General features: G+C 46.3%; 1 long non-coding RNA gene across 1 annotated transcript in view; it reads left to right on the forward strand.

Moving 5' to 3' along the window:
• LOC141571565 (uncharacterized) overlaps positions 1 to 20,937 on the forward strand; it is a 41,567-nt gene extending 20,630 nt beyond the window's left edge. The window contains exon 3 of the long non-coding RNA XR_012496403.2: positions 20,788 to 20,937. This is a non-coding gene — a long non-coding RNA (uncharacterized LOC141571565). The remainder of the gene's footprint in view (positions 1 to 20,787) is intronic.
• Positions 20,938 to 27,492: the final 6,555 nt, after the last annotated feature.

The raw sequence follows: 27,492 nt of genomic DNA on the forward strand, positions 1-27,492 counted from the left end.
TTTCCCACCACTTGCTCGTTAAAGTGATCAACGGGCCTCTCTGACCAAGGCCAGGCCTCTAGTCATTCTCGGGGTCTAAGTGGGCAAAACAGATCCCTGACCCTGCCTGAGATAAACCAATTCTACTAGCTTCAGTTGGCAAGTGTGGCAGAAGTAGGGAGAGGGCAGGAGCAAAAAGCAGCAGGGATATCATTCTCTCATCCTCTTGGGAACTTGGGCCTATCGGGCAGATAGGAGACAAACATTGTGTGGCAGGGTATGGTTCCAAAGATGGCTGTAACAATAGCTTCCTTCCTATATGCTCTGTGGCAAAGTGGCCACGCTATTTCCCCCTCTCCTCTTCTTGGATCTGGGCTAACCCTGTGACCTGTTTTGGTCAACAGAATGTGGAGAAAGTGACACTGTGTAACTTGTGAAGCTGGGCCTTATGATCTGGAGTTTTCCCTTTGCCATATGGGACCCTATGGAAGGCTCACTCTTGTGAAGAAGCCCGAGCTAGCCGTGAGGAGAGGATGAGAGAGCCCAGCCTCTCAGCCAACCTGCCAAGACCCTAGACTTGTGAATGAAACTATCCTGACTGTTCCAGTCCCAGCCGCCATCTGATGCACCCAGACCAGCTACATAGTTTGCGGAACCCAGTGTAATATGAAAACATAGATTCCATTGTTCAAAATGATGAAAAATTTCAAGATAGCAATGGCAGAGCATTAAACCAACTGCTGGGTCTCTCTGAATGTGGGGACCTGTGCGACTGCATATGACACATGCCTGTGAAGCCAGCCCTGATTGCAACCTCATAAGAGATCCTAGCTGCCACCACATGAAGCAGAAGAACATTCCAGTTAAGCCCTGCCCAAATTCCTGACCCCCCCCCCCCCAGAATTGTAAGCAGATAAAATAGCTGTTGTTTGAAACCACAAAGTGTTAGGGCAGTTTGCTATACTACAGCAGATAACCAAAACACATTGCGTGGTCTGACTCTTTCATAGAATGGGAGACCTCTGAGAGGGGCACTGGCAGATCAGTAATTTGGGAACCTCACGGGCTAAGACCAATGACAATTATAATGCTTGTTCACAAAATGGACAGATGTTTGAAGATGAAATCAGATCACAGCATGCAACAGTCAGTCAAAAACTGACTACAATCGAGTGTTTGAAGGTGTGATTTCTCCAGAGTATGCTGACCTGGTTAAAGGGAGAGGGGGGCAGGGAGAGGACCCCTCCTGCTTTGCCTGTTCTCTGGGGCCCGCAGGAGTGGAAGAGGAAAGGCCTTTGGAGTCAGACAGACCTTGGCTTACATCAGACTTGTACACATTCACACTGTGAGTTTTGGGGAGCCTCGCGCCTTCTCATCTGTCCCCATCCTGCTGCTCCCGCAGCCTTTCTCATCCCAGAAAATGGCAACTTCATCCTTCTAGCCGCGCAGGCTAAAACACTTGGAGTCCTCCTTGGATCCACTCTTTCTTTCATCCTCACGTCCAGTCCATCAGCATGATTCTTGTAAGGCTCTACCTTCAAAACATGTCCAGAATCTGACTTCATCCAACCACCTCCCCTGATATCACTGTGGACCAAGCTTCCCGTCTCTTGCTAGGATGGTTGCAGTAGCTACCTATGGTACTTCACAAATAAAGAACACAAGGCTCAGAATGGAGGGAAAGCCACTTATCCAGGTGACACAGCTAGTCCATGGCAGAAGGGAGGGGCAGCCTCTCCTTCCTCCACTCTCTTCTGGTCCTGACCTTGCGTTGTGCCTCCTTCCCCAGGGAACTTACGACCTCAGCCCTGGGGGAGAGGGAGCTTCTGGAGCTTTCCAGGGCTGGTGCTTCTCTGTTGGCTGGGAACACACCTGGACTTGGTGCTGTAGGGGACTCTGTCAGTGGTCACTGCCCAGGTAGGCTACGCGCAGCGACAGCACAGGGACTCCCAAAGCTAGTCCTGAACAGAGCACAGAATCAGGCCCCTGGGAGGGCTCCTAGGAGGCAGGACCCAGTCTCACGGAGTTCCTCGTGCAGTGCCCTGGAGAATGTAAGCCCGCCATTACGTCACTGGTTTGTAGAGGTCTGGACCTGCTGTCAGGATACCTAGACTGGTCTGGCCCTACGTCTACCTTGCTGCATGATGTGCTACCGGAAAGTTGCTTAGGGCCCCTGTGGAGTAAGATGATAGCCTCAGAGGGTGCTGAGCCCAGTCATAGAGGCGCCGTTTTGCTCTTCAAGTGCCTGTCCCTCCTGGGCGCTGCCCCAGCGAGGCCACAGGACGCACTGCGATATGAGAGGTGGGGAGCATCTGGAACCAGGTCCTACGGAGAGGCCCAGCCGACAGAAAGTGTCGTTTCTTGCGATAGGCAGCAGGGGGCGCGCGCAGACCGTGTGACGCAAACGCCGGCTTCCCCGGCTGCCAGCGGCAAACTGATTCCTGGGGTCTCTGCAGTGTGTGGGGGAGACCCATCTTCCTACGTCCAGATCACAACCATTGCCAGCCCCAAATGTGCTGCTAGCTAAGGCCCTTCAGTCCTGACAGGATGGGTTCACAGACTTTTTTTCTGATTCCAAAACTAAAACATACATGTTGCATAAAAATAATACCGAAATTACTATTAAGAAAATGAAATCCACTCCACAGTCCCCTAACAAAATAACCTCTGAGAACAGTAATTTTCAGATTTATTTATTTTCCTTATATACACTAACATGTATTTATTATAATGATTATGACAAAAATCAACGACTCAAACTATAAAAATGTTCTTTCACTTGCTTAATTTCTCACTTAATATGAGTATATATTGTACACTTCACCAAGTCAGTATATACAAAGAGTGCCAAAAAATGTATACACATTTTAAGAAAGGAAAAAAACTGCATTAAAATTGTAATACTCAATATATACTAATAAGAAAAGATGAATACAAGTCGCATTTGACTTCTGCAATTACAAGAGGTGCTCAAAGTGGTTACCATCAGCTTGATTTTAAGTTTTTTCCTTTCTTAAAATGTGTGTACTTTTTTTTGGCACCCTCTATATAGCTCCAACTCATTTTTAATAAATGGTTGTACAGCAAATGGTTGAGCCAGCCCACTACTGATGGGCCTTAGATGGTTTTCTCCTTCTGCCCATGACAAGCATCCTTATGAGCGCTGTGCTCCCTGAAAGTATTCTTCAGGAGAGATTTTTAAATGTGCAATTTCTGGGATGAGAGAGGCTCATTGGAAATGTTGGCTGATGTTGCTGCATTGCCCTTCATGAAAGTTGCCTGGTCAGTATATCCAGCCACAGTGAAGGGAAGGTCCGGGTAGGTATAGCCACAGCCTCTCTCAAGGTGAGGGCTGGACCCCCCCCCCCCCAACTCTTGGAACTGGTAGTTGCCTGACCTGGTCACTTCTGGAGGCCCCAGGTTCTTACTAAGGAACTTAGGGGAGGGTGAAGAGGAAGGGAGCAGGCTTGCTGGTTCAGTTCAGAAGTGTCAATAGCAAGATAAAGGACTTCATAATTGCTCCCAGAAGAGTGGTGATTACAAAGTGCCCTTATCTCCCAAGGGACCACGATGGGGTGGGGTAGCGCATAGCAGCCAGTTGTAGAAGTGAGGCACGGGTTGGGGATCCTTGGGAGGGACACTATGTCACTCCTGAGGGTGAAGAGCCCCTGCGCAGTGGACAGGGACCAGCCCACTTCCCTTTCAAGCTCCAGTATGTGTCTGGAGATGGGGGGAAATCCTACCCTTGGCCAAATCTCCCAGCTCCAACAGAACAAATAGCCTGTCAGGAGAAGAGAGAAGGCTAAGGTCCCCTACAGAGGGATCCTGAGATGGAATCAGATGTTAAATTGGTTCAGAGCCTCTGAGCTGGAGAAGCCCTGGAGGGCTTCCTGGGGGAAGAGGTTAAAGGCTACCTGTGCCTTGGTAGATGGACAGGATTTGGACCCTCCAAGAAGCCTGAGCAAAGGCATGTTTGGAGGCGTTCCAGTCTGCTCAGTTACAGGAAGGAGCAAGGATTGAGGGTGAGTTGGTGCGGAAAGGGGGCTAAAGCAGGACAAGAGGATCTTTAGCAGGGGGTGTGGTGGAGGCTGGTGTGTGGGTGTCCTACAGCACCAAGGAGAGGAGTTTGTTCCGCAGTGCTAGACTGTCCTTCTGACCTCTGGAGCTCCAGGGTCCTGGAAAATCTGGACTTCCAGACTCTGGGCACGTCCCCTGGGGCTGCTGGAAGCCTGTCAGAGGTTCACCTTTCAGAGGCTCGCTTCCCAGAGCTGCCTAGGACTCAGACCTGGGGAGGCAGTCAGTGCTGGGCAGCGAAATCCTTGGACACCAGGGGGCGCCGTGCCCCCGCCGCACTGGTCCAGGGCTCGGGACCGCTGGCCCCGCGGCAAGGCTGCCAGACCCGGGTGTGCACCCGGACGAAGGGCTGGCCACTCTGGCCTTCACATCTCCACTTTTGGCTCTTTTTCATTCCCCACCTCCAATGTGGCGCTCTTTCCTCTCTCCCCACAAGGCCGACGGAGGACTGGGGGTGCGGAGAGCGGGGATGTTAGAGCCAGACCTGGGGGCGAATGCGGGAGCGTGGACTAAAGGAAGCCGTGCGGGGTTTCCTCCCCTCGCCCACCCTCTCCCCTTCCTCCGCCCTTTCCTTGTCCTTCCGCCCCACTCCGGTCCTGCTCTCTCTCCCGTGCCCTCCTTCTTTCTCTCGTTCTCCTATCATGATTTTTGGTACCAACCCAGTTTTTACGGGAGTTGGTCCTCCAGTGTATGCTCATTGAGGAAAAGGTGCAAATCTATAACATTGAAAGGAAGGAAAAAAAATACATTGCTCCCCCGCCGGGGGCTTGCCTCCTGCGAGTCGCCTCCTTGGGAACCCAGCGTCCCCGCGTCCCCCGCCCCCATCCGCTCGGCAGCACAGGCGGCCGAGCCTCCCCTTAGGCTGGCGCCAAGCCCCCCACCCCCTGGGTGGGTTAGGGGCCGGGGCTCCCCCCACCACACACCAGCAAATGGCCAAGTCACCACCAGGCTCACGCCGCCGCGGGCGGAATCGAGGACCAGGGATTGAGGCGGCCGCCGCGTGTTTGCCCAGCGCCCGCCACCGCCGCCGCGGCTCCTAATCTCCGATACACTTGCGAGTTGGCTTCCTGCCCCCGGGCCCTGGCTCCCTGAGCAAACAGGCTGAGCGCGGCGCTGCATCCGAAATGTGGCATTTGAGCCGCGCCTGAGGAAAGCCGAGCGCGGCCGGTCGGCTGTAATTGCCCTTCTCCGCCCTAATCCTCTGACCCGCCCCTCCCGCCGGCTGCGGCCCATTGATTAGGGCGGGAGCCGTGGGCTCAGCCAGGCTCCGGGAGGGGCCCCCCAAACCCCACACTGGGCCTAGGAGGCAGTCAGGAGCCTCCCTCCACCTTAGTCGCCCGGTCCCCCAACCCTCTCCAGCTGAGGTCGGTTCAGACTTCAGGCGGAGAATGTTCCTGGAAAGAGCACTGAGGTTGCCAGGGGAACGGTGGGGGTTTGGAGAGGGGAATACGCCAAAACTTGCCCAGGTATACCCTAGGCTGAGGGACATGAGGCCTCAGACCACCCTGTCTTTTGCATGATGAGGGAGGGGGTGCAGAACATCCACCGGGGCCTGGCTGGGCTTGATACCTTGAGAGCCTGCTATAAAGCTGGGAGTTGGGAAGTCCCTGTGTACCCCAAACCACCCTCAAGGCCTCAGTGCTTCTGCTGTGGCCAGGACCCACTTCCTGTGGTCTGCTGAGGGGACTGGGCCTCACAGTGACCTCATTCAGTCATTCATTCACTGAACATAGGGGTGGGGAGGGCAGAATGCCAAGTGTTCCAACCTGGGAAATAGACGTGGCCTTTACCACAAGTAGTTAATGAGAGAGGTCAGTGCAGGGGAAGAGAGAAATGGGGTGATATGGGAGCCTTTGGGGGCAAACCCACGAGGCCTGGGTGATGGCTTCACAGGGACAAGACCTGGTTCCCAGCTGAAGTGAATTCTGTTTCTTCCCTCCCTCTTCCCAGCCTCCCATCTAGGCCCCCAGCATGCACCTCTTCCCCCTCCCAGAACAGCCACCCCAGGCCAGGAAAACAACCTGGGCCTTCTGAGCCTACCTCCCTGGGTCTAGGCCCACAGTTCAAAGCTTGGCTTCTCTGTTCCAGGGCAAGGCTTAGTCCTGTGGCCCTGGAGGGTCCGGGGAGCAGGGGCCTCCTCTGACACCCTGAGGCTCCAGGAAAGGAAAGCTGGGCCTGGAGGAAAGCTGAGGCAGAGGCTGGGCCAGGGTAAGTGGAGGTCTACAGAAATGGAACACAAAAGCAGATGTAAGAGAGAAATCAGGCTCAGAGGACTGGATAGTAAACTGGAACCCAGGTCTTGGTGCCAGGGTGCCTAGGGTGAGGCAAGCGAGGCGCCACAGAGGGCGCACATTTAAAGAGGCACTCCCTCTCAAGGTCATACAAGTGCAGGGTCGGCACCTGAGAGGGAGCGCCTCCTTGCCTCACCCTAACCCCAGGCCTGCCCTCATTGCCCTAAGTGAGCCCTCGTCTGGCCTAAGGCAGCCCAGTCACTGCCGGTTACCTGTGCATTTGCTGCTGCTTAACATCACCTTGACATCATTCTCACTATTCACTTGGTTGCCACCGACTATCGCCCAGCAGGGACAGAAGCTGCACAAAGCAAGGACCTCATCCCTCATAGTCAGTCCCAAAAGCAATACCTGGGTAGGCAGTGGGTCCTGAATAAATACAGCTGATGAATGAATACATGACCCTGTATCTCTCACCCTCCTCACCCCAAGTCTGAGTTCTTCCCTCTAGACGTGGCTGGCTGCAGTGGCCACCCCGAGGTTGCTGGCTTTACCTTGAACCCCATTTAATCCTGAGTGCCTCTGTCTGAATAGGAATTTGCACAATTGATGTGTGTTTATTCTCGCATCCTCTGATACTAAGCCTCACTTCTCTCTCCAGCCAGATGCCAACTCCCTGAGGGTAGGGACCAAGCTTAGCCTAGAATTCCTTCTCTGCCCTTCTCTGCGTCATGCAGCCCAAGGTGGCCCTCAATATATGCTGTGTGGTGAACGCCTGCGCCTCATGTCCACCTGAGGACTTTGGACACGTCCTCCTCATGCCTTACTTCTGGTTGAGGAAAGTGATCCAGGTCACATGTCTTGGCAGTGACAGAGCTGTCTGGAACCAGGGTCCTTTATCCTGGGAGCTGTGGGGTCTCCTCCTTATGTTTAGTAATTGCATCCGGACAATTATGAAGCTACAATACTCTCTACATGTGTGTACAATACACACATGTGTGTATACAGTACATGTGTGTAGATATGGGTGGGTGGGGGCTTCTGAGCTTCCTCATATCATATCAGGTTCATGGCTATCAACTCCAATGAGTGTGACAGTGCAGGGCAGTCAGGTGGGGGTGTGTGAGATATCTGTTAGGGGTGTGTGTGTGTGTGTGTGGCGTCTACTGTGTATGAACGTGTGTGTGCCTAGGGAGGTGTGTGTGTGGGATAAGCAGACGGTGTGTATGGATTCTGTTGGATATAAGCGTAGGTTGGTGTGGGGTGTCAGCTGTGTGTGCCTCTCCTGGGTTATGGCTGTGATTGTAGTGTTGCGAAGGGTGAGGGTACGTGGTGTCTGTGGGGTGTGTCTGCAGAGTGTGTGCAGTGCTGGCTGGAAGGCAGGCGTGCCATGTCTGCTCTGCATGCCTGTAGGTGCCCGGAGTGCCTGCCTGCAGGCTGTATCAGGATGCTGCCACCCAGAAGCCCCTGGACTGGCTAGGGAGGCATGAACAGGGGGTCTGGGAAGGCCATTGCCGCAGAAGTCAGGAAGCTGAGAGATAGCAGTAACCGCTGTGACCAGGGGCATGGAGACCCAGGCAGGGCGAGGTCCTGGCTGTCATGAGCATACAGAGGCCAGGACCTAGAGTCCTCAAATCCTGTTGAATACAAATAGCAAGGCCCCACGCACCACACAGATCCTGTGTCTCAATCCAGGTTAACATGTTCAAGCTCAGGACAATTCAGAAGGAGAGAAGCCCTGGGAGAAGGCTGAGTTCAGGTGGCTGAGGCAGGTGGGAGAGAAGTGAGCCAGCTCTGGAGAACCAGGGCTAGCCCATATGGTGTCCTTCTGGGCATCAGCAGCTTCGGGGCAGGGCACAGGATTCAGTGAAGAAAGCAGGAACAGGATCTCAGCCCCACGCCCACCTGGCCAGGTACCCTTGTGCAATGTACAACCTGCCCAACTGTACATGATGACCCTGGACCTTAGCCTTGGAACCTGCAACTTTTGCTTTCTGTGGGGAGGAGAAGGGGACATCCTCATCAACCTTTGGAGGAGAGGGAAAGCCTGGTTGGATGGGGAGGGGCCGGCTTTGGATCCTGGGCTGGCCTTCATAGTGAAGGCAGGGCAGAAGGAAGCCACCAGCAATCCAGAAACTTCTTGCTCTACAGAGTGACAGAATGCTCACTTGTCACCCATAGGAAAGCTATGATGGGGAAGAAACAACAAAAAAGTAGAAGGAGGGCTGACCAAAAAGGGCATTCAGAAAGAAGTCTGACAAAGGAGAGGAGAGAAGCCCCCCAAAACAGTAACAGGAATCACCAAAATGACCCACTAACTAGATTTGTAACCTCCGACTACTAACTTCTTTCTGGTCTCAGTTTTGTCGTCTGATTCAGGGGGTTGAAATAAAAACAGCTTCAGCGTCCTTTTCCTCATGATTCTAACCACAGACAGAACTGGCCGGGACAAAGGCTGACCCAGATGACCGTTAACACTAGCTCCTGTCCTCATTCACAAGGGAGGCTGGGCAGTGGGTGTGAAGACTGTGATGCCTCAGTGCAGCCCGTCCCGGGACTGAAAACCCAGCCTGGGGCCCACATCTTGCTGTCTGGAACACCGTGCTTATGTGAGCAAAGACTTGAAAGGACTATTATAGACTTTGAGTTCCAAGGAGGGTAGTGTCTTTCTAACCCAATCCTGGAATAAAATTTGGAGCTCACGTCTCTAGCCTTCCATGGCTGAGATTCCGGGAAGCTCCAGCCAAACTCCAGAATGGATGTGAATAGCCTGAGACCATTTTTTTGGTCATGGGGGCCTGGAGAACAGCGAAGGGCAAGAGGCAGAGAATTCCGGGCCTTTGGAGGTCATGGAGAAAGTGGAGGAGGAGGCGGGAGCTGATTGCCTCAGCACCCAGGAGGGAGGGGCATGCGATGAGCAAGATTGTTCACACCTTCCGTAAAACAGAAAAAAAAATTATTTCTCCTATTTCCTTCTCTGAGATTAATGATAAACAGTCTATCCCCTAAAAGAAAATGATAAAGACTAATTTTACTTGGAGGCTTAGAAATGCCATTTCTACGCAAAACAGGGAGCCCATAATCAGACTGCAATGGGGCAGACCTTTGATAGAAAATGTTTTCCTCTCTCCCTCTATTTCTTCCCCTCCTTTCCCTCCCAAACCAAGATGCCCGACAGCTAAGAACAATGCTCAATAAAGTGAAATAATATTTTAGTCAAAATAGGCCGAGACTGCTTCCAGCCAACTGTAAATTAGCATTTTGAGGGCAAATATGCAGACAATTTGAGATAATGAAGCCTGATTATTCAATCCAATGAATGTTAACTAGGGAGCAGAGGCTCCACTGCCTTATCTCGCTCGCTTCGATTTATTTTTTTTAATCGTTTCACATTTGAACTCTTTATTTGTTTCTGTTTTATGCGCTGCCTCCCTCCACTTCTCTCTCTCTCTCTCTCTCTCTCTCTCTCTCTCTCTCACACACACACACACACACACACACACACATACACACACATACACACACACACACACTCACACACACACAGGCACACACAGGGTCTCCCTCCCTTCTCCCCCTCCTCTACTCCTGCCCAGGCTGCAGAAAAGGACCAGCCTGGCCCTTGGGGCGGGCTCAGCAAGCCTCATAGAGCACCCACTGTGTGCATGACCCTTTGTGGAGTCAGAGGGGGTGCAGGCCGATGCACTAAGCAGCCAACATAGGCCCTGCTTCTCAGAGCTTAGAGCGGGGCTGCACACAGGATCTGGGAAAGTCACACACGTTTATAAAGGAATATGCCAAGTGTGTGTGAGATGCAGGAATCAAGGTGCACATGAAATCCGAAACAACAAGAGGAATGCCTTTAAGGTTTTCAGTCCACTCACCCCGGAAGGTCATGGGGAGCCCCCTGCACCCCTAGCAGTCACGGCAACCCTTCTTAAATTATTCTTCATTCCAGGTAGTACTAACTTCGTATTTTGTGGGGCCCAGTGCAAAATGAAAAGGCGGGGCCCCTTGTTAAAAAATTATTGAAAATTTCAAGGTGGTAATGACAGAGCATTAAACCTAGCACGGGGCCTTCTTCTGAGCACAGGGTTTGGGCAACCGCACAGGCCATGTGCCACGCAGCTGGATCTGGTTCCAGGAGCACCCAGTGAACGTAATCCAAGAAGGCTTTCTGGAGGAGGAATGATGCAGGATCCCCCAGCTCCTGTCAGCACGGCCTTGTTTCCCTTGGTAGTACTTGTTCTCCAGCCCACAAATGATGCTTAGTTGGTGATGAAGAAACCTCCTATACTCTGTTGCTCCCCTGAACCTCTGCCTCTTCCTTTGGCCTTGGCCCTGCTCTTTCCCTCACCGGTGTCTGCCTCCCAGTTCCTGCCCCTTTCCCTGTGGGCTCCTGCCCTGATGCCAGGCCCTGATGCAGCCCCCTTCGCTCTGTGCTCATTGAGTGCCCTCATGGTGTGTGTAGTAGGAAGTCTCCTTCCAAGCATGGCCTCACCCCTTCTCTGCCCTCTTTCTCAACGTGCCCACCCCCCACCAAACCTTCTGCTCACTGAAGCCCATGTTCACCACACTGCTCAGCCCCCTCGGTGCCTCTGCTTATGCTGGGCTCCTCACCTGGACGGTTTTCCTTCAGCCCCTCTGACCCTTCCTCCCATCTACTCTATTTCTGTCCTTCTCTTCACACCCAGCCAGGGCTTAGGTGTCAAGCATCCCTGGTTCTATCCCCAGCTCTGCCCTATACTCTTATGTGCTCTTAGGCTGGTTATTTCACTTCTCTGAGCCTCAGTTTCCCTGTAAGTAGATGGGGATATACTAGACCCTGTCTTATGAGGTAAGTGGGAGGACATAATGAGCTGGTGCAGGGGGCTGGCCCTCGTGAACATGCATACATGTTAGCTCACTGCTCTGGGAGACCGAGCCGTCCTCTCAGAACATCTGTGCTATTTGGAGGCCCCATCACAGTGTGGTCCACAGTCTTGCACTGTTTCCTCCACCCAGCTGAGTCTCCCATGAGTGGGGTGGGTAACACTGAGGATGGGCTCCCTCAACCTCCCATGCCACTTTCCTTTTGGCTGGCGAGTTTGGAAAACTAAAAACTTCATTTCCAGACTCCCTTGCAGCTAGGGTTCTGGAAGTGAATAGAATTGTATCAATCAGTTACACTCATGAAGTTTGGAAGGTGGACGTGTAGCCAAGGCCATTTTCTGCCTCTGGTTGTTTCTAATGGCTAGCAAGATTGTATAGACGTGATTTTTGTTTGTTTCTTTGTTTGTTTGTTTTATAGCAGCTTCCCATAGTTTGTTCTCTAGCTTCTGGGTGTCAAGAGTCAGGGACAGTGGTGACAATGTCAGTAGTGGCTTGATTCTGCTTCTTGATCTCTGTTTTGCAGCTACAATGGTTTTAAATCCATAGTTTAGGAATGGTCTCAGAGGTTGGAGTGCCACTGGAATCAGTTCAGAATTCTTCTGGATATCATTCCTAGATATTCAGGTTAGAACGTACTATTCTGGCCCTCCCAATAATTTTGAAAGCACCTCTCTATATTAAATCTCTCCTTGGTTAAAATGCCCAAAGGGGTTTTTTAAATAGAACCTTGACAGGCACAGGTGCAAACCAGGCCTTCTCTTTCTCCTGCATACCCACAGCACAGCACCTAACACAGGTCTCCCTCTGCCAAAGGAAGCCTCACCCTTCAGACCAGCAGACCCAGTGCCAGCCTGGCCTCTGAGCTGCTCGGTGCATGTGCTTGTTATTACTTGTTTGCACATCCATTCACTCCTTGCTTTTCCTCTGCTCTGTGTGCAGAGAGCTGACCCCTGCAAATTACATTTCCCAGGCTTCTCTGTCCATTGGTTTCCTGCTGGTTCAACCAATAAGATGCACTGGTGGGAGGCTGAAGGACGGGAGAAGGGAAAAGGCCAGCGTATTTCTCTCCTCTCTCTCTTTCCAGTGGCATCTATTCTGTGCAGTCAGCTTCTGCCAGGCATCTCCCCCCAAATGGCTCCAGCTCCCAGATGTTGGCTCCCTCTGAGTTCTAGCTCTGACCTGGCAGCCTCAGCTCTTGGTAAACACTATCTCCTTTCTCAGACTGCCAAACTCCAGGGGTAGTAGCAGCCTCCTGCAATTGTTAATCTTGGAGTTGCCTCACTTTCCCGTTTTCAGCTCTTCTAACACTCCCATAACTGGGTTCTCAAATTAAGTCCCCTCTGCAGTGAGAAGATGTCTTAACTTCCCTGTATCTCAGTTTCTTCTTCTGTAAAATGGGCAGAGATAATATTGACTCCTTCCCGCAAGGAGCTGCAAAGATAAAATGGGTTTTCCAGCCTGTAGCATCATTCCTCAGATATGCAGGGCTGGGACTGAGGGCCCCGAGCCACATTGTCCCTCCCCATGGACATAGTCTGTCTCAGAGGCCTGCCTCACCAGCCTGTCCTGGATGAGCCTGCAGAAACATCTGGGCAGAGTCCTTCGGGGTCCCTTTCCCCAAATGGGGAATGGGGGGTGGGGGAGGAGCCAGGGTGAATGCCAGCTTTTGCCAACACCTCACTCTTCTCGACATGTTTACTCACAGGCTGTCTAGAAAGTGAGAATCCTCCCTAATGGATGTTTCACCCAATTAAATAATTAACTCAGAGTGTTGCTAAGCATCCTCGGCAAACACCTTCCAGTCCTGGAGGCTCCGTCATGCCATGCTGTGGCTGCTGCCAGCCAGGGTATGGCCAATGCTAAGAGGCCAGAGGCTGGTGGGAGGAGCCAGGAGGCTGGGGGGGGGGCATATTTCCAGGCCAGAATGAGGGAGATGAGTGCCAGAGAGAGAAGGGGAGGAGGGGTGTTTAGGAAAGGGAGGCTGGGGCTCATAGGAGGGGGTAGCTTGTGTACTAGGGAGAGGCCTGTGTACTATGGTTCATTCATACTGCAGAATATCACTCAGCCCTTTAAAAAAATGAGGTAAATTTACATGTACAGACAGGAAAAGCTTTCTAAGATATTGTAAGTAAAAAAAAAAAAAAAAAAGCAGACACTGATGCATACAGTTTAAGTAAAAATGACATACACATGTACGTATCTACCTGTCCATCTATGAAGGAAGCACCCCAAAAGGTTCCCCAGGGAGACTTCTGTGCTTGGGAGAGGAGTGAGGAGAAGGTGAGCGTTCTCATTGCACTCTCTGCACCCTGAGATGCTGGACTCTTACAACCAGAATGTGTTCTTATGCCACTTCTATAATTTAAAAAAAATTGAGGGAGAAATATTGTTAGAGAAAAGAGAAATAGCTATGTTTTTTAAAATGGCACAGAGGAGGATGTAGGAGTTATGATAAATTGAAGAAACTAGATTCTTCACTCCAAGGAGTCTAGATTCCTGAATCAGTATTTTTCAATCATTTTGGCCTCATGTCACAGTGAGAAATAGGATTTCAGCAGATCCTTGTATGTGTGCGTGCGTGTGTGTTATATATGTACATATAGTCGAAACAGAAGTTCCACAAAATGATGTTTGCATTTAGTATATATCGTGTACTCTAGTATTTTTCCATTTGTTTTCTAACTTTCCCTTTAAATATACTGGTTGTGACCCTCTAAATAGATTTCATGAGCATTAATGGGAGAACACTGCCTAAATTGATGGGGCTCTGGAGCCCTCTTAGGAAGGGCTTGCCCGTCAAGCCCTCAGGGACAAACCCATCCCTGGTCTGGAGAAGAAGCCTCCATTCCTTTCCATTCCAAGTCCCCGAGGGAACAGGGAGAGACGTTCTTCACAGGCATGATCACGCGGTGGCAGCACTGGCTGCAGTTACTGCCCGTGCAGGCGCCAGCCTACAGGTCTATCTTTGAACCATTGCGAACAAGAATTAAACCATTGCCAACCGCCCACTCCACCTGTAGGGGGCTCCTGTACAGGAAGGCATTACAGATAGACCCGAGAGAGACACACAGAAAACCAGAACCCAAAACACTCCACGTGAGGGCCCAGACCCTCTCTTCCACTGGGGTTGTTCAGTCTTAAAGATGGAACCAAATCCCACCCAAGTTCAAAACCCAAGTCCTCCTTACTAGCTGTGTGGCCTTGGGAAGATGTTTTAACTTCCCTGTATCTCAGTTTCTTCTTCTGTAAAATGGGCATAGATAATATTGACTCCTTCCCGCAAGGAGTTACAAAGCTAAAATGAGTTAATACAGGCAGAGCCCTAAGAACAGTGCGGGAAGTCAGTTAAGTATAAGCTAGTTTTATTATACTGCTTTCCCTCCTGATTGCTCTTGCTCTGGAGGTGCTGTGGGGGCTGGTGGGAAGTGCTTTAGAGGTCAATTAACTGCAGAAATGAATGAAATCTGGGAGAGCCCATTTCCACCCTCTCCCCTGGCTGGGCAGTGGGCTGGAGCGGTAGGGGTGAGGGGAGGTGGAGTGTGGCAGCTCCGATGAGGCTGATAAGCCACGACTCCTGCTCCCTTGTGACTGTGCCGTGGGGCCTGGCCACTGCCCCCTGACTCCCCCTCCCCCGCTGCCATGTACACCCTCAGAGTCAGGCCTATCTTAGCCATCATGGGCCCCAAGCCAGGCTCACCCTCTCCTTGACCCCATAGGGTGGGGTGGGAGACAGACACACTTTAGAGACCCCTGGAATGGCTCACTCTACCCTCTGTGCCGACCTAATTTCCTTTGGGAAGGTGGGGGTGGCCCGCCACTTCCCTCCTCTGCACCTGGGTACACTCCTCCCCTCCACCAGGTACGCTGTTCCTGTCCAAGGTCACCTCGTCCCCAGGGCGCCCATCCTCTGGTCAGCTTCCCTCCTCTTCTCCAGCCTTGCTACAAGCATCCTTAAGGCACCGCACTCCCCAAAGCCTTTTCCTGAGCTGGGTTCCTTCTTCACACCCAGAGCCAGGCCTGTCTCAGCCATCACTGGGCCCTGAGGCCAGCACTTTCAATTTCATCATCTTCTAAATATCAGAGCATGATGGGATCTATTTAGAAACCTGAAAGCAGGTTTTAAAAAGTATTAAAAGTAGGAGAACTGACTCTGGGTGGTGAATACACAATGGGATTTATAGATGATGTAATACAGAATTGTACACCTGAAATCTATGTAATTTTACTAACAATTGTCACCCCAATAAATTAAATTTAAAAAAAGGAACAAAATAATAAAGAAAACAAAACTGTTAACCCAGAATCTGTGCCTCATTAAAATAGCTTTCAAAAACAAAAACAAAAACAAAAAAGTATTAAAAGTAACCTTCAACATGGCCACGCTTCTTTTGGAACTGTCTCCATTGAAACAAATATCACAAGGGTGGAACAAAGGAGTACCAGAGAAGTAGCCTCAGCATTTAAATTTGAATACAGTAAAATTCACTCTTTCTGGCATATAGTTTTATGAATTTTAACATATGCAGAGAGGCACCAAAATCAAGATATAGAACAGTTCTATCAACCCCTCTCCCCAAATTTCTTCCTCTTGACTTATTTTCCTTGCATTTACCTCTCCTCCACCCAGCCCCTTGCAACTACTCATTTGTTCTCCTTTCCTGTAGTTTTACCTTTTCCAAAAATGTTGTATAAATGGAATGCTGGAGTATGTGGCCTTTTGAGACTGGCTTCTTTCACTCAGCAACAGCCTTTGAGATTCATTCCTGTTGTTTCTCTTAACTGTTGAGTAGTATTCCGTCATATGGCTGTACCATACTTTGGTTATTCGTTATGGGTTGATGGGTATTTCGGTAGTTTCCAGTTTGGGGCTATAATAAATAAAATTGCTACACATATGTTGGTGTACAGGTTTTTGTAAGAACATAAGTTTTCATTTCTCTTGGGTGAATACCTAGGAGTGGGATTGCCAGGTCATACGTTAAGTTACTTAAAAATAAAGAGTGAGAGCAAATCTCCTTCTCAGTTTTCTAGCTCCCCAGGCAAACTCGGTTACTTTTTTCTTTGTATTTTTCCAAAGATTGTGTGTGTGTGTGTGTGTGTGTGTGTGTGTGTGTGTGTGTCTGTGTGTGTGTGTCTGTGTGTGTGTGTGTGAGAGAGAGAGAGAGAGAGAGAGAGCGAGAGAGAGAGAAAACATATAATCTTTTTTTAAAAAATACAAGTGGTAGGTAATATACATGTCTTGCTTTTTACACAATTTTTTTGGGTCTTTTTTTTTTCACTTAAAGAATCTTGAAGATCATATCATCTCAGTTCTGTCTGTTTCTTTTCTACAGCTGCATCGTGTTTCATATGCAACTGTACCATACTTTATTTAGCTCCATATCGAGGATTTCTGATTTTGTTTGAATTAACAATGTTGTAATGAACATCCCTGTATGTGCTTCTGAGCCATTGTTTGAGGACAACCAATGAGTGTAACTCATAGGTGCAGCTCTGAAAAGAACAATGTACACCTCTATCATCAGTTGTTCCCTGCTTCCCCTCCTCCTTGGCCCGTACCGTGTTTCCTCAAAAATGTGACCTGGCCGGACCATCAGCTCTAATGCATCTTTTGGAGCAAAAATTAATATAAGACCCGGTCTTATTTTAATATAACATAAGACCAGATATAATATAATATAATACTGTGTCTTATATTAATTTTTACTCCAAAAGACACATTAGAGCTGATGGTCTTATTTTCGGGGAAACATGGTAGCAGTTTGGCCTGGGCCCCCACCTCCAATGAACCTGCTCTCCTCAAGCCCATCAACAGCCCTTCCTCACTCATCCTCCTCGATTTCTCTGAGGCAGGCGATGCTGCTGACCCTACTCTTCTGTTTGAAACATTCCCTTTAGCAGCTCTGGTCTCTTGGTTCCTCCACCTCTCTGATGGTCTCGTCCCCCTTTCCACATCCTCCCACCAACCCTCCTGCAAACATTCAGCAAGATCCACTCAGCTCTCTCCTGCCCCCCACAGCTTCAGCCACACTTGCTTTCAGGCAGCTCCCACTGTATGTCTTCAGTTCTGAACTCTGTTCTCAGCTTTAGTCAACTTCTTGCCCACACTGTGAGACCAACATCCCAAACCCCACTCAGCATTTTGCTACCCTCAAAAGCTCTTTCTCATCTGCTTGCCCTGGTTTTATTTATGGAGCTCCCATGTCACCAGGAAACTGAGAGACTTTGTGTTCCCTTCCCATACACATACGTATACTGCCGTCCCCTCACTCTCTCTCCTCCCATTAATTAGTCACCAAATGTTGCCTTCCCCATGATTCTTCCCCTTCTAACTCCATGACCAACCACCCTAGGGCTGGGCTTCCCTTAACAATAAGGGCTGGCACTTACTGAGCATTTACTATGTGCCAGGCACTGTGCAAGAATTACCAGTCAAGTGTAAACCTCACAGAGCCTTACGATCTGTTAGCCTTTCAAACGTCCAGCTGTCCTGCTATGTCCCCCTCGTTCCCACATGTCTGTCTCAGCTCACACGTTCCCTTGCTGAGAATGCCATCACCCTCATCCCATCCAGGTCAAATGCAGCCCTTCCTTTATGGCTCAGCTAAACCATACCTCCTCCACAAAACCTCCCACTCCACAAAGAAAATACTGTCCATAAAAAGGGAATACTCTCAAACCCTACCCCAAAACTTATCTCCTCAACATGAATCCCAGTCTCTATGCTCCCCTTTGAACCATTCCTGCCTTCTCAGAGGTCTCATTTTAGCAACTATGCTGGACTGAAACCAGTTTGGCCAAAATCAATCTGAAGAGCATAACAATTTGGTCCAGACCAAAACAATAAATAATAATAATAATAATCTAGAGTCATTTAAAATTCTATTTATTTACTTTTAGATAATGAATAGATTTACATTGTTAAAAATTCCAAAGATAAAAAGGATACAAAGTAAAATCCTCCCTCCTTCCCATGTCTCTCGGCAGCCTCACAAGGAAAAAATATTAGTCCGTTGTGTATTTTTTTAGAGATATTTGGTTGTGGTCATTTAAAAATGTCCAAACATTTTTTGATACGCCTCCCTTGAGTGTGGGCTGGATGAATTGACTCCACTGTGGTGGTGGGGAGCCTTCTACGACTAGAGCATACAAAGCATTATGGCCTCCCCCTTGCTGTGCTGTCACTAATGGGTCTAGCTTCCATGTCCCAGGGACACTCAAGCAGCCCTCTGGAGAGGCCTGCATGCCGAGGGGCTGAGCCCTCCTGCCTACGGCCCTGGGAGGAAGCCACCTGGGAAGCAGGTCCTCCAGCCTCAGATGAGCCTTCAAATGACTGCTACCCTGGCCCACATCTTGACTTCAGCCTCATGAGAGCCCTTGAGCCGAAACCACCCAGCTAAGCTGCTCTCAATCTTCCAGCCCACGAAATTATGAGATAATACCGTCGATTCATGTTATTCACAGCAGTTATGTTCTAAAAAGTCACTGAGAACACTAATTGTCAAATACTGAACCATTGCTCCTAGGGGAAATAGAGATTCCTGCAAAATTCTGGTCACATTTTTTTTTTTTTTAAATTGGTAAGAAAAAAAAGAAAAGATCTCTCAATTCTTTTTTTTTTTTAAATTTGTTGGGGTGACAATTGTTAGTAAAAGTACATAGATTTCAGGTGTACAATTCTGTATTACATCATCTATAAATCCCATTGTGTGTTCACCACCCAGAGTCAGTTCTCCTTCCATCACCATATATTTGATCCCCCTTACCCTCATCTCCCACCCCTGGTCACATTTTCAACTGATCAATACATAACCTTGTTTTATGTATTTTATGCTTTTCTGTTTAAGGATACCTTATTTAATATATATTGTTGATTCATTAACATTGAACTCATGGCCAACAGCCCTGTACCTCATATCTGAACAAAGTTTATCTAACCCACATGGTTTTTCTGTAAGACATGTCCAGCCTTCTTGTGTTTGAGGGAGCCATTTTAAACAGCAAAATCACCAAAAAAAAAAAAAAAAAAAAAAAAAAAAGCCCAACAATGCAAAAACATGGCACTAAATAGATTAAGAAAAGGATACTTATTTACAGTATTCGAGCTGAAATAAGAAGTCACAGTCACCTTTTTCAATCTCAGCTGGGAATGTGCACTTAAGGCAACTCAAATTTTGGGGGGCTCTGCATGTATATGCAAATAACTATAAAAGCATTTTGAATATTGATTTGGGGGTTATATATTAATTTTCACAATAGGTGAGTTCACAAGACAGAATACACAAATAATGAGCATTAACTTTAAATATCTGATGTTTCAGTCCACTAAGAATGAGGCGATTTGTTCCGTAGCAGATCAGTAATATGTATACCCTAACATACTAGTTCTATACATAGTAATATACATATACTATGATCCCAGTTTTTGCAGAATAATGATATATGCATAGAAAAGAATCTGGAACCAAAAATACCAGTATAAGTAATGCTGGGTGAGTGGAATTATGGGTGTTCTTTAACTGCCTTTGTTTGGTGGTATTTTCTGAAATAAGTATATATTACTTTGTGATAAGAAAACTTTAAAAATTATATCGTTAGATGTGTTTGTTCCAATTAGTTACCTGCTGTTAGACAATTATTTTGCAATAAATTCCTTATTACTAAGATATTTACTTGACCTAACCAATGCCTTTTTGAATATTTGAGTAATTCCATCCTATCTCACACCACATTACTTGCGGCCAAATGGATTTGAGCCACATGTTATGCTTCCTACTCGATAACACTTTCTGTCCTTTATCTTCCACCTCCCTTCCCTGATTCCTTCCCAGACCCTGCCTAGGTCTCTCCTATTAAAACAAACAGCACCATTCTTTCCCCAAGAATGCCTACAGTCACTGCTTCACGTTCCTCACTCCCAAACTCTCTGTCCACTGCAGTCTACCTTCTGCCTCCATCCCTGCAGCAGGACCTCCCAACCTCCTTTTGGCTAAGTCCAGCCGACACTTCCGAAGTTCTTTATCACCCTAGGATTCCCACTGTGCGCCTGAAGCATTCTGTCTTGGTTTCGTGTCCACACACTTCCTCCCTGCCTGTCTGCCTGCTTCTCTGTGGCTTCTTTAGCAGACTTTTCAGAGCAAGTGATGTTGGAACTTCTCTTTCCTTGGTCCTCTTCCCGCCTCACTCTACACTCCCTCTAGGGGGAGCTCACTCACCCCATGGCTTCAGTTCCTTCTGTACGTTGAGGGCTCCCACCAGGTCTCATCAGCTCCTTGCTGGCACACCTGAGCTCTTATTTGTATGTCAGTCATTTACAGGACCTCTTACTTGGATGTCTCAACCTCACTACACACTTAGCTTGTCCACACAAAACCCATTATCTGCCTCCACTGGCTTTTTTAGTCTGTTTTTCCCCTTTTCCCATTTCAGATTCTCGTGCTGGGAACGTGAGTATTACTCCTTCCTCTTCGTCAAACCCCACACAGTGCCTGGCACTCAGGAGCATTCCATTAATATCAATGACTTTCATCAACCACCAAGTCCAGCTGATTCCACCTCTGAATGACACTAAAACCTGTTTGCCTCCCCCCACCACCTTCTATTGCCTGTTATTTGTCTGTTTCTCCATTAGACTGTGGCACTGATCCCAGAAGCGGCAGAGTTGTGAACCCAGGACACCTTGACAAGATGCTATGGCAGAATGAAATCCAGCCTGCTCTTAGGGCGCCAAGCTGTGCGACCTGGCACAGGGCTTCGCCTATGCCTCTCCCCCCCCCACCCCCCCCCCACCCCGCCATCAGCCATCCAGAAGAAAGGGGCACCTTTGAAGCAGCATGTCCTCGGGGCTGCACCAGAAGGGAAACGAACCTCTTTCTAAATGTTCAAAGGTGAGATGAGATCCATCCACACCCAGAATCCGGTCCAGCAAGCTGCATATCCACCCTCACATGGACTGGGTCTGGCTGAGCCCAAGGGAAAGGGGGCTCCCTCCTCAGGGAGGTCCCACCCGTTCTGTGAGCCAGGAGAAGAGGAAGAACAATGAGGGGAAGGGTGGGGAGGTGGTGTGCCTTGTGGAGCAGGGGGGGTAGTGAGGATGGCCAGGGGCTGAGAGAGGAGGAGATGACAGATTCCCTTACTGCTCACAGTCCACCCTGGGGCCGGCCTTGTTGCTGGGGGAAAAGCAACTTTGTTTGGTGGAGAGACCCCAATTCAAACCCCGTTCCAGCCAGCCACTCAGGCAGCACAGCCGCTTGAAGGAATTGTAGTTCTGCGAATGACCAGCAGAGGGCACCCTCAGTTCACCTCTGCTCCATGAACGGTAGGGTGTGGGAATTAAACTATGATGGGCAGTGAATGAGGAGAGCAAGTGTGAGGCAAGGTGAGCTGACTTCCACGTTTCCCACAGGTATGACATCTAAAACTTAGGCATACAGGAGAAGAGCCGTGTGGTAGTCATCAGAAAAAGTGAGTGGAGTTTGAACCTGTGGAATCTGAGGTCCTGAGGGACATCCTATGGGAGCCGTGTACCGGGCAATTGACAAACAATTCTGGAGCTCTGGGGAGGGTTGGGGTGAGGCATGCAGATTTGAGGTCATCATTGTGTAAGCAATGATGCAAGACCTGACATGGCTGAGATTGCCCAGGAGGCAGGAGAAAGAGGCAGGCCAAAATCAGAGGGCTGGTGAGCATCAATATTTAAGGGGTAGGGAAGAGAGAGGGTGGACTATCGGAGGTGTTAGAACAACCAAAAGACTGGTGGATGTAAGGGAGGAGAGAATTTAAAAGTGGATGAGTGTCCCCATTGACAGTCCTCTAAAGAAGAAACTGCCAGCTGGTCTCAGGATCTTTTATGATGCATGTGGTCCAGAGAGAGGGAAAGGAGAGACACAGGGAAGGTGAGGCCCTTAGATAGAGAGGCTAATGGCATACTGAAAACAGGCAGGAAGCTGATATTAGAGAAAGAAAATCCTTGGGGGAGGAGAGGTCATTGCACTGGGGTTTAAGAAAAGCTTTGGGGGTTTGGAAGTGTGAAAGTCTCCAGAGTAGCTCCAGGGTAAAAGACAATTGGGGAGGGAGAGAAAAAGGGGCTTTGGAAACTGTGTTCCAGTAGAATATAAATAGAAATTTCTTCTTGATTTCTACTTGGAGGCCAGATTTGAGTGAAACACATCTCTGAACCACCTAGGACCTCATAGGACCTCAGTTTTATTAGAATCTATTAAAATTTAGCAAGCTAGAAATAGAAAAAAAAATCTTCCTTAATGTGACAAAGAGAAACGAGCAGAAACCAATATGTCAAAAAGCATTCCCATAAAATGTAAGACCAAGACAAAAATGTCCATTATTGTTGCTATTATTCAACATTGCACTGAAGGTCCTACTTTGACAAAAAGAAACAATAATTTTTGGAAAGGAGGAACCCAAATTATCAATTTTTGCTGATGTTATCATTATGTATCTAGAAAAGAGAGAGTTAACTGAAAAACTATTAAAACTAAGGAGAGGATTAACCGGCCCACACAAGATCAACATACAAAAATCAAGTTTTCCTACATACCAGTAATAAGTGATTAGAAAACATAAAGGTCAAAAGATACCATTTTCAATAGCAACTAGAAACCATAAAATACTGCACATTACACTTACACAATGGTTGAAATGGTGAATTTTATGTTAGTTGTACTCACCCAGTGAAAAGATAAAAACTACTATACCTAGCATTTAAATTAATAAAAGAGCAACACCTATATGAAGAAAACTCTAAAGCATTACTTAAGAGAAAAGAAGAAAAGCTAAACAAATGGAGAGACATATATTTCTAACATGCTATTGGTGTGCAGTATTTTAATTGTTTTAAAACCCCATAAATTAGACATAATTATAATTACTTTATGCAGGCATTTGTTTATCTATATGTTTACCAATTTCTTTGCTCTTTCTTGAATCTCTGACCCTCCTTCCGGGATCATTTTCTTCTTCCTGAAGGAACATTCTTTAGCAGTTATTTAGTACAGCTTTATCGGTGCTGAACTTGGTTTCTGTTTACCTAGATATGTCCCTAATTCACCTCATTCTTCAGAATAGTTTCGCTGAATATATAATTCTAGCATGACAGCTATTTTCTCTTAACCTTTTGAGTCTGTTGTTCTGCTAGCTTCTGTTTTCTACTCTTGGTCTTGAGAACTCTCTGTCAGCTTAATTGTTTCATTGTAGGCGACATGACTTTTTTTCTGATTGCCTTTTTAAAAAACCTTTTATTATAGAAAATCTCAAATGTACCCCAAAGTAGAGAGAATTTAATGAACTTCAATAGTTAACATTTTGCCAAAAGTATGTCCTTTATTCTGCCCCCCTTTCCCTGAGGCATTTTTTGTTTTTGCTATAGCATTTAAAGCAAATTCCATATATATACATATACATATATATCTATATCTATCTCTATCTATCTATATATCTATATCATCTACATCTATATCTATCTATATCTATCTATATCTATCTATCTATCTATATCTATCTATCTATCTATCTATCTATCTATCTATCTATCTATCTATCTGATTGTCTTGATTGATAATGACAGGACTTTTTGCTTTATTTTTATGATAATCTCTTAAAGTCATCTAATTCCTCATGCATGTTCAAATTCCTCTGATTGTTCCAAAAAGGTCTTTTTTTACAGTTGGTTTGTTTGACTCAGCAATCAAACAAATTCCACAGTATGAGTTAGGTTGATATGGCTTTTAAGTGTCCTTTCATCTAGCACAGCCCCACCCCACTTCCTTTCTTATGCCATTTATTTGTTGATAAAAACAGGCCATCTGTCCTGCAGAATTCCCCACAATCAGGATTTGGCTGATTACTTCCTCATGGTGTCATCTCACTTGTTCCACTAGCCCCAGTGTTGCCCATAAATTAGTGGTTATATCTAGAGCAGGGGTGTCCAAACTTTTTTCAACGTTTTTCACCAAGGGCCATATGAGGTAAAATACACAAACAGCCGGGCCACTCACTCGAGGTGAAGTACGTATTGCCTCACCTGGTTTATTTAAGTAAACTAAATATATTTTTGGAATTTGCTGCGGATTAACAATGGATTGTGGGCCGCAGTTGGCCCGCAGTTGCAGTTTTGACACCCCATATCTAGAGCCTCAATTAAATTCAAGTTAAACTGTTTTGGCAAGTACCTATCATCCGTGGCGCTGTGAATCTCCTTTTGCACCAGGCCAGGAGGCACACTGCGTTTGGCTGTTATACTTTGGTGTTAAATTCATCCATTACTGAATTAGGAGGTGCAAAATGGTAATTTCCTTCTATCATTCCTTCTCTATTTATTTATTTATTTATTTATTTATTTATTTATTTATTTTCAAGATTTTATTGGGGGAAGGAGAACAGGACTTTATTGGGGAACAGTGTGTACTTCCGGGACTTTTTCCCAAGTCATGTTGCTGTCCTTTCAATCTCGTTGTGGAGGGTGCCATTCAGCTTCAAGTTGTTGTCCTTTCAGTCTTAGTTGTGGAGGGTGCAGCTCAGCTCCAGGTCCAGTTGCCATTGCTAGTTGCAGGGGGCGCAGCCCACCATCCCTTGAGGGACTTGAGGAATTGAACTGGCAACCTTGTGGTTGAGAGCCCACTGGCCCATGTGGGAATTGAACCGGCAGCCTTCGGAGTTAGGAGCATGGAGCTCTAACCGCCTGAGCCACCGGGCCGGCCCTCCTTCTCTATTTATTAGCTGGAATTCATCTGTTAGAAATCTTTCTTCGCCAACTACTTGACTAAAATGCAGTTGATGTCCCATCAACCTACTGGTAAGTGTGTGTGTGTGTGTGTGTGTGTGTGAGACCATGAAAACATGGAAGGTTCTATAATTTCATGTGCTTCAATAAAATTGTAATCATTATTATTTACTATTATTTTTGATGCTGAAATGATCCCCTCTTTAGCCAATGTCCCTTCAAGTTGGCTCCTTTGTCCTTTTAACATTATTCTAGTAGTTTTTGACAACTTCCTTATTTTATGGCTCAATTAGGTCTCCCAGGTTCATCTTGTACATTTCCTGCCCTAGTTCTTATTAACGAGAGATGGTATTTAGAGAGCAAAGTTTGTCACTAAAGGTGCTCATTACTACTAGATTGTCATTTCTTCAGAGGACAGAGCTGAAAAATACATACTGTTTTAAAAGAAAAGCAAGCCGTGAGTTCGTTTTGATATTTCCAATTCAATTTTAAGATTACAAGGTTTTTAACTGAACTTCAAAATTTTAAGTCTCTGGCTGTTTTTAGAACTCTCTTTGTCTTTAGTATGCTTCAGTTTCCTTATAAGCATCTGGGGGTGGATTTCTTTTTATTTAGCCTTCTTCTTATTACATTGTACATCCTGTATCTGTGGATACATATATTTCATCAGTTCTGGAATACTCTTCCTTTATCTCTTCATATATTGCTTCTCCTACATTCTTTCAATAATGACCTTCTGGGATTTCAATTAGACAAATGACAAGCCTTTTCATTCTATACTCCATAGCAGCTTAACCTCCTTTTACATTTCCCATTTCCTGTTTTTTTTTGCTGCATACTAAGTACTTTCTTCAGCTCTTTCTTTGTTATTTCTCCTTTTAGCTGTGTCTAATCTGAAGTGCTTTTTAATTTTGATGATGTTTGTTGATGAAAAACTGGAGGAAGATTAAAATCCATCATTAGGTGAATGTTCATGTACATTATTACATGTATATAAAATGAATATTATGAAGTTATTTACATGGTATTGATAAAGTTTTAAAAATAATGTACAAAATTATCTTAAATAATTTTAGCTGAAAATATCAATTATATATGCACTTTTATTTCAGTTATATATAAATTATGCACAGAAATAAATGTGTGCTCCATTGAAAGTAGACTAGATAAGAAAAATAGATAAGACTGTGGTTCATGCAACACAATAGTGCAGTGAAAAATAAATTGTTTCGTGACCATGAAAGAGCAAACTGCAGAAAAATACATGCTGTATAATTTACAGAAAAGTCAAAACTAAATGAAACAATGCATTGCTTAGGAACAGGCACCAGTCAGACTCTATGAAACTCTTTAATACATACGCGGTCAAACAATAAAGAAAAGTAAAGAAGTGAAAACACAAAATTTAAAACACAAAATTAATGTCATTGAGGATAAAGGAGGTTGAGCTCTGGGAAGGGCAAGACGGATTTCAAAAGTTCTGGTTTACTACCTTGGTAGTGGGTCCACTGATGTTTGTTTTGTTTTTATTCTTTATATTCTAAACTTATGTAACAAGTATTCTTTGGTATTTATACAGTACTTAAGAAGACCATGTATTTAAAAGAGCAAAAGGAAATATTTTACAGTGATATTCATTGCTGTACCTGGGCATTTTGATTGTGATATGTGTCCCTCTTCTATGTTTGTATGTCATTAAAATTTTGTACAGTAGCATGTGTTACTTCTAGGATCAGAAAAAAAAATCTCCTAGCTAAGTTGGAAAGTTGGCAGCAGAAAGATTAATGTTTTCAGAAATGAGCCTCATATTGGAATATTAAAAAAAAACAAGAAAATTTAGGTGAGATGTCTTGTCTTCATGTATAAGAAGGCAACAACATATACATATATATATGTTTTTTTTTCATAATGGCAGTATATCTACCTCACAAGGTTATTGCAGTGATCCAAAGTGATGACACTTTAAGAAGCATACACAGCATTCTACACATATTAATCACTATAAGAAATGAATAAGAAAGACTAAGCATAAAATTGTTTAGGGAAAATTTATAAAACGTTCTCTAACAGTAAAATTTGTGAGATTTTCTAAAAGTTAACAAAATATAGTATATCCTTCTCTAGAGATTTCAAAGTAATTTATAAGGGACAATTTCAAACATATCCCCAAAGTGTGGAGAACAGTTTGTTGATTTCCCATATATGTACCTATTCCCAGATTCAACAATTATCCAAATTTTGTCAAACTTACTTCATCTTTTTGTACGTGCATGTGTGTGAGTGTGTTTGCTATTGCTGAAGTATTTTGAAACAAAAGCTAGACTTACTGTATCTCTAAAATATGTAGATGTTTTCTTACACAGATATAATGCCATTATTTTATTTAACAAAAATAGCAATAATTCATTGGTATTCTCTAATATTAGGTCATGTTCAAATTTCCCCAATTGTATCAAAAATATATTTTTATAGTTGGCCTGTTTGCATTAGGACTCACCCTTTTAGCAATTGTGTCTCTTCAATTTCTCTTACTCTGGAGAGATCCCTCTTTCGTTTTTTTGTTTATTTGTTTGTTTTCATCGTAACAGTGATATGTTG

This window comes from Rhinolophus sinicus, chromosome 2, assembly GCF_057876585.1.
Source record: "Rhinolophus sinicus isolate RSI-liver-muscle chromosome 2, RSI-T2T, whole genome shotgun sequence".
Lineage (NCBI taxonomy): Eukaryota > Metazoa > Chordata > Mammalia > Chiroptera > Rhinolophidae > Rhinolophus > Rhinolophus sinicus.